Below are 11,162 nucleotides of genomic sequence, written 5' to 3' on the forward strand. Positions count from 1 at the left end.
AGCAAGGCTGCTGGGAGCAGGGCAAGACACAGGAGGTGCAGAAAGCCAGGCATATCATTCCAAAGCTACGAACAGTGCCCTTCTTGCAGTCAACAGTATGAGCTAAACTCTTCAGATCTGAGAATTATTTAAGACAGTAGATGTTGGGGGGAGGAGCTCCAGGTGCCATAGAAAGCTATAGCCCCAGTGCYATCCTGGTAATTACAGTGTGCTCATATAGTTCTGCAGGTAAGAAACTCCACTTTTTTTGGTGGTTTAGAAATGTCCTTTAAATATACTCTAAGACCTTCCCCTCATTCTTCTGTCTGAAAACATGTGTTCATTCATACTGGTTAAATAATACCAGATGTTTACTAATAATACCAGATGTTTACTTATGACCATGTGTAGAAAAAATTGCATAATAAAATTCAATGTGAGAGCTTATGAAAGTGGAAGGTGATAGTTATTTACAAAATCTTTAAGTAAATTTATTTTATATACTCATAATAATCTGATAGATTTCATTCACTCAAACTCTCACACTCGCATACTCACAAGCATCACGGTGCAAGTGTCCAAGGGGTTTGGATGGGATCATCTGTGTGTGACACAGGAGTCACCAGTTATTATGTAGTGATTCTTGGCTTCTGAATCCTGCTGACTTAAGCTTCCATAAATCTTAGGCCAGGTTGCTGCCCATTGTCTGCTTCTCCAGGCTTGAAATACACGTCTCATTTCCTGGGGGTCTAAGAGGAAAAGGAAGGGTATGTGATATGCTACAACCTTGTTGCCATCCTGGCAGGATGTGAGATCTCCTACTGATGAGTTGTCTGTGCTGTGGTATTATCAGAGCACAGGCCTTTTGGTCACGCCATAAACACAATCCTCAATTTTACTGCTGGGAATAGCATCCGGGGAACAGGGTCCTGGGAGTGGTGTTCTTCATTAGSAATGCTGGTCATTCTTTTAATCCACATTCTGTTTTTACACATACATTTCCACTCAGACTCCACCTCAACCTTAATATTTCTGTTACAAATCTCTACATACATTTGTAGGGGATAACCAGTATGCTCTGCTCTACTCAGATGTTTAGCAACAGGCTAGAAGATGGGTATTGCTCTTCAGGAAAGCTGTAGACCAACTGGAGAGAGTCCAAAACGCAGACCTGTAAGGAAAGATGAAAGAATGAGAGTTCATTCAGTCTAGAGGTGAGAAGACCAAAGGGACACAGGGTAATGATACATGTGCAGTATCTAAATGTCATATCCATAAAAGGTTGCTGTTACAGACAGGAAGATGATAAACCAATCACCGTGTCCAAACTGGTTAGGACAGGAAATGTTTGTCCTGAATTACAGCAAGGAAGGATTAGATTAGACATTTTCTAGCTGTAAGATCGTGAAGTACTGCACTGGATCACCTGGGGAAGGGCTTTTAACAAATACTTAGAAATGCTTGTACCACAAGTTAAATTTACTTGTCTCTGCTTAGGAGCTTTTGCCAGAGTCTAGGTAGCCTCTTCACATTCCCTCAGCAGGGATTTATTCTGGAGGTGATAAAACAGGAGTCTAAAGTTCAGCTTTGTCATCCATATGTAGGTTTTTTGGTGTTTGGTGCACAGCAGATACTGCTCCCAAAGATCTGCCTGACTGCTTCAATCCAACTGCTTTTGAATAAGCACCAAGCAGCAGACATCCACTGGTTCCATACAACCTGTCTTCAATGAGGAAGCTGCAGCTGCCCTTTGCAGTCTAGACCTTCCCACTCTTATCAAGCTTTGCTACTGCACGTTTGACCACTGCAGTAAGTCAAGTTACAGCTGCATCATCAAACCTGGAGACTCTCGGGCTGCAAACACTGTAAAGGTCTATGGTGCCCAAGAGCAGCCTTTCTGCAGAAGTCATGCTGACCTGAGCACATAGATGAACTCAAACTACAATCTTTCATTTGGATACAGATCATTGCCTCTAAAATTTCCCATCTGTGTCCCTACCCTCAAGCTTTTCTTTTTTTGGAGCTGAATGGATTTCCAGGCACTCTGCAACCCTGGGGAAAGGGAAGTTGATTTCCTGTCTAGAGAAGACAGCTCACAGTGACCAGTCCCTGGGGAAAGGATGATTTCAGTATTTCTGGATTTTCCAGTTAATTGTGTTTACRGAAGAATACACAGCATTAGAGTGTCTTGAGCCTTAGCCAGGTTTGTTAAAGAAAATAAAGACAATTCTAGTCTCAGGTTAGAAAACTGGAAAACCTCCTGCAGAGAACAGGACAAAGGACAGAGACAGAAGAGAACCTCCTTCTAGTGCCTGTCTAGTGACGCTCTGCAGCTTGCCAGACTTCCAGTCGCCTTCTCAGGAGACCCCACTTTGAAGTGCACTGTGTGTCAGAAAGCAGCAGGAGCAGRGCTGCTTCATGAGGGGCCGAGATGGGAGCCAAGGGTGACCCCCACATGAGCCATGCCCTCACCAGCGGGGACCGTCCTGCAGGGCCCGAGCAGGGCAGGTAGCGCAGGGGCTGCTAACGGCCCATCGGCAGCCCCAGGCACCACAAGGGGACTGAGCAATGCCATCCAGGAAGCCCCATCAGGAACAGCAGGAGTGGGGCTGGAGAAAAGCCTACCTACAATGCAGCTCAAGGAAGGATGGGGGTCTCAGGCCTGAGCTTAAATGGAGCTCTTGGGCTGTGGGCAAGGCATAAGTGGGGGCCCAGGTGAGGCTGGTCAGGGCAATAAACTGTGTCTGCTCTCTGGACCTGCTCCTCAGCTGGGCAGAGCAATCTCAATCTCTGAACCTCACCAGGAAGGTCTATGCAGCATCATCCCAGACAGGAAGACAACCCTCAGATGCTGCCTAGCTCCTCTCTGATCCGTTCCAGACTCATCCTGCCACCTCTTCGCTTTCTTTCTGGCTACACAGTGTCACCTGGGCTCCTGCTGATTCCTCCTGCGGTCTAAGAGCAAATCTTGCAAATTGCTCGCAGCAATCCTAGTTCTGCTGTATTTGTCCAGCTACAGTCCCATTAGCCAGCAACTCTCTCCTCATTCTCTAATGATTTAAACCACAAACCCATTTGTCATGCTACATCTTCTTTCCCAGTGAGTAAAAGTCAATTAGCTTTTTCAGCTTTGCACTGAAATAGCCCTGGCTCTGTCTTGCTTCTTCACCCTACCAGGAAACACTCAACAATAATGATTTGCCTGGTCTAGTCTCTGTCTAGTGCTCTGTTACAATGAATTTCAAGCTCTCTGAACTTTTTTATCTGTGCATTAAACACCTGAAGTACAAGGTACATTTTACTGCCAGAAATTCCAAGATGAATTAACTTCTGAACCTATCACTTAGCCAATTTTTAGATTTGATTTTATTCTTGATGTACAAGAAACCAATGACGATTTTTGCTACCAGGCCTTRCTTACTATCCTAAACTATCTTTTCAGCAATCTTTCTCATTTTCTTTCTCCCAACTTAGCAGAGGAATAAACTTTCTTGAAAAACAAGGGCTCCAGCAGGTCTACAGGACCAGGCCTGCTGGTCTGGGCAATCTAAGCACATGGGACACATGACTAAGCACATGACTGCAAGTGATTGTGTGGCCATCATTGACTTCCCCCCATTTGTCACAGTTGGGGAGGGAAGCATGCTAGCAGGTGCTGTGGGATAAGTAGTAACTCCACAGATTCCAGTGACCTGCACATGCCCAGTATCATCAACAGAAAAGGGAGAACATCTGTATTTACCAACCAGAGACACTGGCAAGAAATGGAAAGTACTGTATACCTTTTATTTTAAAACAAAATTCTCTATTTTAAGCCACTTGTGTGAGTTCTGAAAGCCCACTGAGTTGTGGTGGTTTGCTGTGGGCAGCGCTGGGATGAGCCTCTTGCACATTGTGACACAAGGCCCTCCTGATCACCCAGGGCATTGGGAATATCGATGAGAGTGGTCCAGACTGCACGGGGCACCTGGTCACACAGCAGCCACAGTGCCCAACAGTGCCACCGGCTAGTCACTGCTCTGTGACTAGCACACACCTGCTTGCAGGCTGCCAGCCCCCTGGGGTCAGGGCAGATGTTGCCTTTCGCTAGCTTGGGGACCCTGGCCAGCACTGGGTGCTGTCAGGCAGCAAAGGTGGCTGACCCTGGTGGGTTTGGCCAGCATCCAGTTTGTAGGTAGAGATGTTGTTAATGACCCAGCCTGGGCCTCAGTGAAGACCCAAAGCCAGGTTTATGAGAAGCCTGAAACATGGGACAGTGGCTGTTGCACTCAGAAGCAAATCAGCTCCAGACACAAACTGCCAAGAGGTGGGGAGAATTTCCTTTGAATTTGTCAGTATTAGGATATGATAAATAATGTAATAAAACTTGACTAGTGTCTATTAGTTGTATGAGAGTTGTAAGAGTTTTAAAGTTAAAATAGAGTAATGTTTCTAAAATGATTTCAAAACTACTGTTCTAAACTGAAGGTATAATCATTACTCACAGCAAATTCAAATGAAATAAGTGTTTTTTATTACATTACTGGATTGCCTGCCCACTTTTAACTAAAGAATATGCAATTCAATTATTAAATAAAATTATCTTACATGGGCTTAGCTTCATCCCTATTCAGTAATGAATCTATATATTTGTGTAAATATCTTTAAGGTTAATCATATGTATTTTTGAACTAGAGCCTGAGAGAAAAGGCTTGGAAAGGACATACTTTTAAAGAGTAGATCTTGGGTCTCCTCTGTTGATGGCTGTCATTCATATGCTGATAATGGCTTCTATTACCCAGCCTGACTCTCAGAGAGTAGCCAACTTTTCTTCTGCCAATATGGTAGGATACAGACTTTGTTTGGATGTTGCCTGTAAACTCACTCCCAAAAGAAAAAAATCCCATCTTCCATAAGTGTTTTGTCACTTGAATCTCTCTGGGGGCAAGCCACACTGGATCTCTTAACRATCCTTCTCTGGGATTGGTTTGCCTGTTAGGAGATGCCATAGGTTTCCCTTACCATGCTAACTAGGAAGAAACACTTTAGGCTAATATCAACTCTCAGGTTCCTGCCAGGGTCTTTCCTGGGTACCGCTAACACAAGATGTGCAGCCTAACTCAGTTCTGGGGAGGATACCTGATATTTAAATGGGAGTGAACATGTGCACAGTGAACTGTTTGTGAGGAGTTTGCTAATCTCTACTTCAGCCTAAGAGGCAGCARGCAAAAGTCACCCAGCCTGGCTTCAGGCACAGCTCACACAATTAGAAAAGTATTAGCTGAGCTTAATAGGAAAGTCAACATTAAGCAGATAGGAGCTGGTGCAGTTTTTAAAGACAACGTAGTGTTTTTCTCTGGCAGCAAACCAGGCTAATGGAGGACTTCCAGCGTCCAGAGCAACCTCCAGATGAAGGCTTAATTGGCCACTCATATAATTACAAACACTTGTAATGAAGCATGATAAATACAAGAGTCCAGGACTGTAGCTTGGAGGGAAGAAATTATCTCATCTGTCTCAGAAAATAAATCAAAGCTCTTTTACCTCTTTCCTTACACTGAAACTTCTTTCCAGCTCCTACCTGGCTTGCAGAGTCCACTTTGGTGCTAGCTTCCAGTGCAGTGCTGAGATCAAGTGGAAATCCAGCAYCATCCTGCAATCAGAAACACAGGGCAAAAAATCTGCTTCCCCCGGCTGCTGGAGACAGCTCTCCACTCTCCCACCCTTGGTGTAGGTGCTTTCCAGACACTGGTTGGATTAGAGCAGACTTAGACTGCCCACTGCTGGTGTGCACAGCACAGTCCTGTAGCAGCAAAACATCAGATTTGGTGAAAGCTTTGTATTTTGATTCTGCCTTAAATTTGGCCAAATGACCCTCCACAATTTCTGATTGACAGGGAGATCCTCCTGTAGCTGCTCCCTGAAACATCCATCCCTGTCAAATACTCAGATACAGTAGCAGCGGCTGTAGTACCTACTTGCTCCAGGTAGATTTGGGTACATTCCCCCCCATACCAGGGACCCTCAGCTCCTAGAAAGAGTGGCCCAGATGAAACTGGCTGGGAATTCAAGGTACGGTTCCCTCAGTTGCAGTGCTGGATCGAGCCAAAGGTCAATGGGGTTTGTGTCATCTCACTTGTTSCTCTACAAATTTCTGGTTCACTGGGGACCCACTTGCTGACTTGTTTGTGTTGGGGAAGAYTCTTGATTTCATCAGTGATTTTAGAATCACAGAGTTTTTGCAGTTAGAAGGGAGTCAGGATCCATCTGGTCTAACACTCCCTCAAAGCAAGAACAGCTTTAACATTTTCCTTGTATCCTTCCTACAATCGGGTGACATCTAGTCCCACTGGAAGAAAACTTCAACCAGGCCTATTAGTGAGGGTCTAGAAATATCACWAATCTGAAAAGGAGAGCTTTGGATGGAAAGCAGAAGTGTGAAGAGGTAATACCTATTCCAGAATCTGGGCTAATTTAGACATAAAGCCAGTTTCTACCCATGCTGAAAAGAAGAAAGTATAAAAATGTCTCTTACCCCATTCTCAGCATGCTTTGTTGAGACAGGAGGGACAGTAGAGATTCCAGGTTCTCACTGCTACAGAGCTGCCATTTCCAGGCCTGTGAAGATAGAAGTTAAATTTTTGTTTCTATCCAACATTTTAAAAATTACATTTCAGTTTTCATTGCTTTGGCTTAGCAGGGAAAAACAAGCATCATGTTTTATTTTGAGGGTGGTGTCAGGAAGGTAGGAAGCTCAAGTTTCTTTTTCCCACAGTGGAAAAAAGGTAGAGGCACAAGGTATCTTTTCTCTCTAAAATTTTAAAGAAAACCCCAAAGAACTGAGAAGGRATCTTCAGGGAAGAGGGGCCAAGAGACTTGCTGCAAAAAAGACATTTCTTAGATACTGACAGGACAGAAATGGCTTACTGCCCTTCCCATTCTGGTTTGGTGCTCTCCTCTCCCCCAGGACATTGAGAGAGTCTTCACCCAGGACGCATTTTAAATTAGATCAGGAAAGCATCCTTCCTCTATATGCCAGCAGAACAGCTGTATGAGCACTGTACCCAGTCCTGTCCAACTAGCCGTGCCATCTGCCAGGCAGAGCTTTGCAAGACCATAGCAATAATATTCATGTTTTCAGTGTCAGTTCAAAAGACACTATGTCCTTACACTTTTTCCAAATATTGATCACTAAGGCCAGGGACAGGAGCTCTCTGCATCCATAACCCAGCACTCTATTCCCAGAGCTCTCAGCTGCTAATGGAGAGAGAAAAATTTTTCAGGAGATAAATTCCAGTGTCCCCTAAGGATGGGGAAGGCCTGGCATGGGGCCTACCACCCTGGCCAGAAAGACAAGGAGGCAACAGCTAGCTAGGTACCTGTCACGGGAGAGATGCACAGCACTGAGCACCCCTTTTGTTTGGATTGGTTTTCACCACATATTTATGATTTGAAACCTCACTTCTCTATATGCACCTTGGTGTTCTGGCCTTGACCCTGCAACCCTCAAGCTGGGGAGCTCTGGTGCTCATTTCTAATGTGTCTACATACACCCTACATACTGTCCATACAAAGCCACCAAGTACTGCCCAGTGGGAACAGAAGTAAGAAATTTCCATCCTATTCAAAAAAATGACTTAGGCTGGACTTAGTCAGCCTCCTGTTAATTCTGCGGCATTCAGCTACAACTAAACACACTGAGCCTCCGTCACAGGAGGACCATTTTTCCCATGTGACTAACACACATTGTTTGCCAACATCTTCTGTCCAAGGGCTTGACTTCCACATGGGTCAGATCRTGTCAAGAAATACCACAGGCCAACCTAATGTCTAGCGCTCGTGAGTATTATGGTGCACCAGCTGGTCTGCWGAAACAGGCAGTGTTCAAGCAAAGGGAGAAACTAGGAGTACCCCATCCCACCGTGGAAGATGGYGGTTGATGTAAAACAGCTTCCCCACCATTAACCGTGAGGTACCACAGCAGTTCCTTGACACAGTCTGGGCACAGCCCCAAAGTCCTCCCCTTCTGTCTTATCATCCCAGCAGCACCAGCTCTCTGTGCTCTGCAATCCTCCACCTGGGCCACCTCATCTCACCTTGCTTTTACCTGCATGGGACCACTCAGGCCTAGGTCCCCGGTCCTTTATGTGATTCCCAAGAAGGCTGCTCTATCACACCGGGATGAAGAAAAAAGGAGAAATTTCTTGTACCTGCCCTGTTCTGGGCTTCCTGCTTTGCTATACTGGGACTTTCCAGAACACCACTGGGAGCTCTAAACCTTGCGGTTTTCAGTGGAGCCTGAAAATACAGCCTCCCCCCCCATGTTCTTTCTGCTCTTTTCCCTCCTGCRCTTGCTTGAATGTCACTGTAGGAGACAGATCTCAAGCTGCTCAGTGAAACTTCTATCAGGTCTGCTCTGTTCTATTTGCATTAATTTGTCCTTGCTTGAGCTAGGTTTTGTATTGTTTTACAGCTTAAAATGCTAACATTTGATCGACTCCTGCTTAGTTAGGGCTAGACTTGATACAAGCTTGGCTGCCCTGAAGTGATGACAAGCAGAAGGTGCAGATAACACAGTCACATGAAAAGAAACACATTTTGCAGGAGCTTGAGTGAGACCCCAGAGCAGCTCACCAGTGCACAAGAGGTTTTCCCTCACTTGTCATAGGCTCAAGCCTGGGGTTTTACTTTGAAGTATCTGTTCTGGCTCAGCCCTAAGGACTGGCCTAGATGTAGGACTGGGGTTCTCTGTCCGCATCTCTGCTCAAATAGCCATTGCAGTCAATCTAGCTAAATGAACAGTGTGGCAAGCACAGATACAAAGCAAAGACACATGTTCTTTCAGCCACCATAAAAGGACTCTGGATCACAGTCCAACTGCTTCTTGCAACAGAGACTATGCAAGTTCCTGCACTCAGTTACTAGATAATGACCCCAGGTGTCAGGAGARCAGTTTGTATGCCCTCAGCATTTCTTACCAATAGGGCTCTAAGTAGAAGATGGTGACCAGGAAACCTGTGCATCATCTCCTAGACACTGGAAATTCACCAGAAGCTACACCATACAGGTTGAGCAGATGCGTTAGATAATAACATCCCGGTGATTCTCAGCGGAGACAGGCATTTCTCTGATGCAGATAATCTTTAAAGTGGRGGATGAGAGTGGAAGGAGTGGGGTGTCCTGAAATGCTGTTCAACGGATGGCTGTGCAATACAAAACACTGCACGCTGTGCATTGGTACTCACTCATATGCCCTGCCAGTTCATGCCAGAGCTACGTGGCTGTGCTCAGTGTCCACAGAGGCCACTGGATCCAACCCAGGCACTTAACAGACACAGCACAGCAGGGACAGAGTCCAGCAGCTCTAGGGTCACCTCAAAGTTTGAGAAACCATTTCAGGAACTGCATTGGAGCGCGCTAAAGCTGTAGTGGAGACCCCAAACAACGTATGAATCTGAGGTCTCTGGACCTAGCAATACATTTAGCTTCTATCAGTTGAATTAGGAAGAGACCTTTCCCATACCCCCACATGCACACATGTGCAGCCAAGTAAAGCTTGCAAGATATTGCCCTTGACTTTGTGCCCACCTCAAGCCCTATGAGACTGGGACAGGCTCAGGCTCTGTCCGCAGTAAGTGCTCATCCACCTGGGCTCAAAACTCCCTTTTCTCAGTTCTGGTCAGGGGCTYAGCAGACTGTCTGTATAGCTGAGGTCAGACTCAGGCCTAAGTTTGCAGAGTTGAAGGAGCCCAATTCTCTTACTGGCCAGATGGCTGACAGGGAAGCTCATGTGCTGGTCAACATCTGGGGCAAGTTGATGGGTATCAGACAGCAAAAYTGAAGGTCCATAAGAGGCCTAGTTCATATGTGAGCTCTCTCCTAACCTACGGAGTAGATGATCAAGGAACATGGGCTGCAATCTCAGGCCTAAAGCCAGAACAGTCAATAGAACACTCAGATGGCCCACCAGGAGACAGAGCAGGGCTCAGCTATAGTGTGTACCACAGACATGGGCTTTCCCCTCTACCCCAGATTGGCCCAGTTGTTTTCAACTCTTGCCAGCTGGTCTTTCTGGTGGCTGCAGTCCTGGCCCTGCTCAGAGAGTGAGCTGAACCTCAGGGGAAACCCCCAACAGGAAAGGATGCGAGCAAGTTATCTCYAGAAAAGTAGTAGTGATAAGGAAAAGGAATAGATTCAGCAAGACCACAGAGCCAAGTCTGCCTGTCTTTAGTCACAGCTGACCCAGAACCAGCACAACTGTTTACAACCAGTAATCACTGATGGAGCAGGACTTTCCATTACCCACTTGTGGCAGGAAACCTCGTGGCCAAAATGTTATTTTTATGACTCTATCTGACATGATCTATGGTCTTGCCACTCCTCCAAGGTCACATCTCTTTAGCCCATGCCGTGCCGCTGCACTCTGCTCTCTGTGCCCATGTAAGGAAGTCGAGAGCCTGGTAAGATCAGAGGCAGACTACAGGCATGTGTTCAATCACGCTCTGAGCGACCGCCTCGCAAACCTCTCCTGGCTGCTGGCTACGGAGCTAGCGGAGAATGGCCACCTCCCAACACCCTCCATCGAGGGTGCGACGTATCTGCCACGCGGAGGCCTCGGGCAGCCCGGGCCCTTGCAAGGGCACAGCCTGGGCAGYACCCAACCTCTGCGGCCAACGGCAGCGCCCAGGCTGCTGCCCCAGGGGCTCCGGGGCCGCCGCCGGGTTTCCAGGCTGCTCCCGGGGCTCTGGAGATGCTTCGAGGCCTCCAGGTCCCCTCCAGGGTGGCGGCGCTCGCCCCCAGGCCCCACGGCTGTCCCCGGGGTCTCCCGGGCCGTCGCTGGCCCAGGCGGGGCCGGGACGGGCGCCCCCTGCCGCCGCGGCGAGGCGGCACTGCCACGGCCAGGGGACAGCGGCCGCCGCACCCCACTTCCGGCCGGGGCCTGCCCAGAGGGATGCCGGGAGCTGGAGTCCGCGCCCCGCTGAGAGGTGGCGTCCCAGGCGCCCCTCGGGGGGGGGCCGTCACGTGACGACCGAGCGGCAGCGGGAAGGCCTCGTCTTCCGGCCGCCATGTCGTCCCCCGCAGCATGCCGGGAGATGTAGTCTCGCGGCCTGTTCTGGCTGAGCCAAACTTTCATAGACATTTTCATCGGCAAAAATTAACCCTCGAGGCAAGCTCTTCCTTCCCTAAGTGCCAGACCCCTGCGG

The 11,162-nt window shown here is 47.5% G+C and overlaps 1 protein-coding gene across 5 annotated transcripts in view; it reads right to left on the minus strand.

Annotated features, from left to right (window-relative positions):
* RGS4 (regulator of G protein signaling 4) overlaps positions 1-10,501 on the minus strand; it is a 30,168-nt gene extending 19,667 nt beyond the window's left edge. For 3 of the 5 annotated variants that reach the window (XM_026089136.1, XM_026089138.1, XM_026089140.1), the window contains exons 1-5: positions 8,937-9,110; positions 6,494-6,576; positions 5,540-5,611; positions 1,033-1,150; positions 538-728 (exon numbers count right to left, since the gene is read on the minus strand). The gene's annotated coding sequence lies outside the window, so the exon portion shown is untranslated. Of the gene's footprint in view, positions 1-537; positions 729-1,032; positions 1,151-5,539; positions 5,912-6,493; positions 6,577-8,936; positions 9,111-10,481 lie in introns of those variants that run through there. The other 2 variants (XM_026089137.1, XM_026089139.1) reach the window with 2 other exon arrangements.
* Between the last annotated feature and the right edge of the window lie 661 nt (positions 10,502-11,162).

Source organism: Apteryx rowi, unplaced genomic scaffold (genome assembly GCF_003343035.1).
Source record: "Apteryx rowi isolate R43461 unplaced genomic scaffold, aptRow1 scaffold_80, whole genome shotgun sequence".
Classification (NCBI taxonomy): domain Eukaryota; kingdom Metazoa; phylum Chordata; class Aves; order Apterygiformes; family Apterygidae; genus Apteryx; species Apteryx rowi.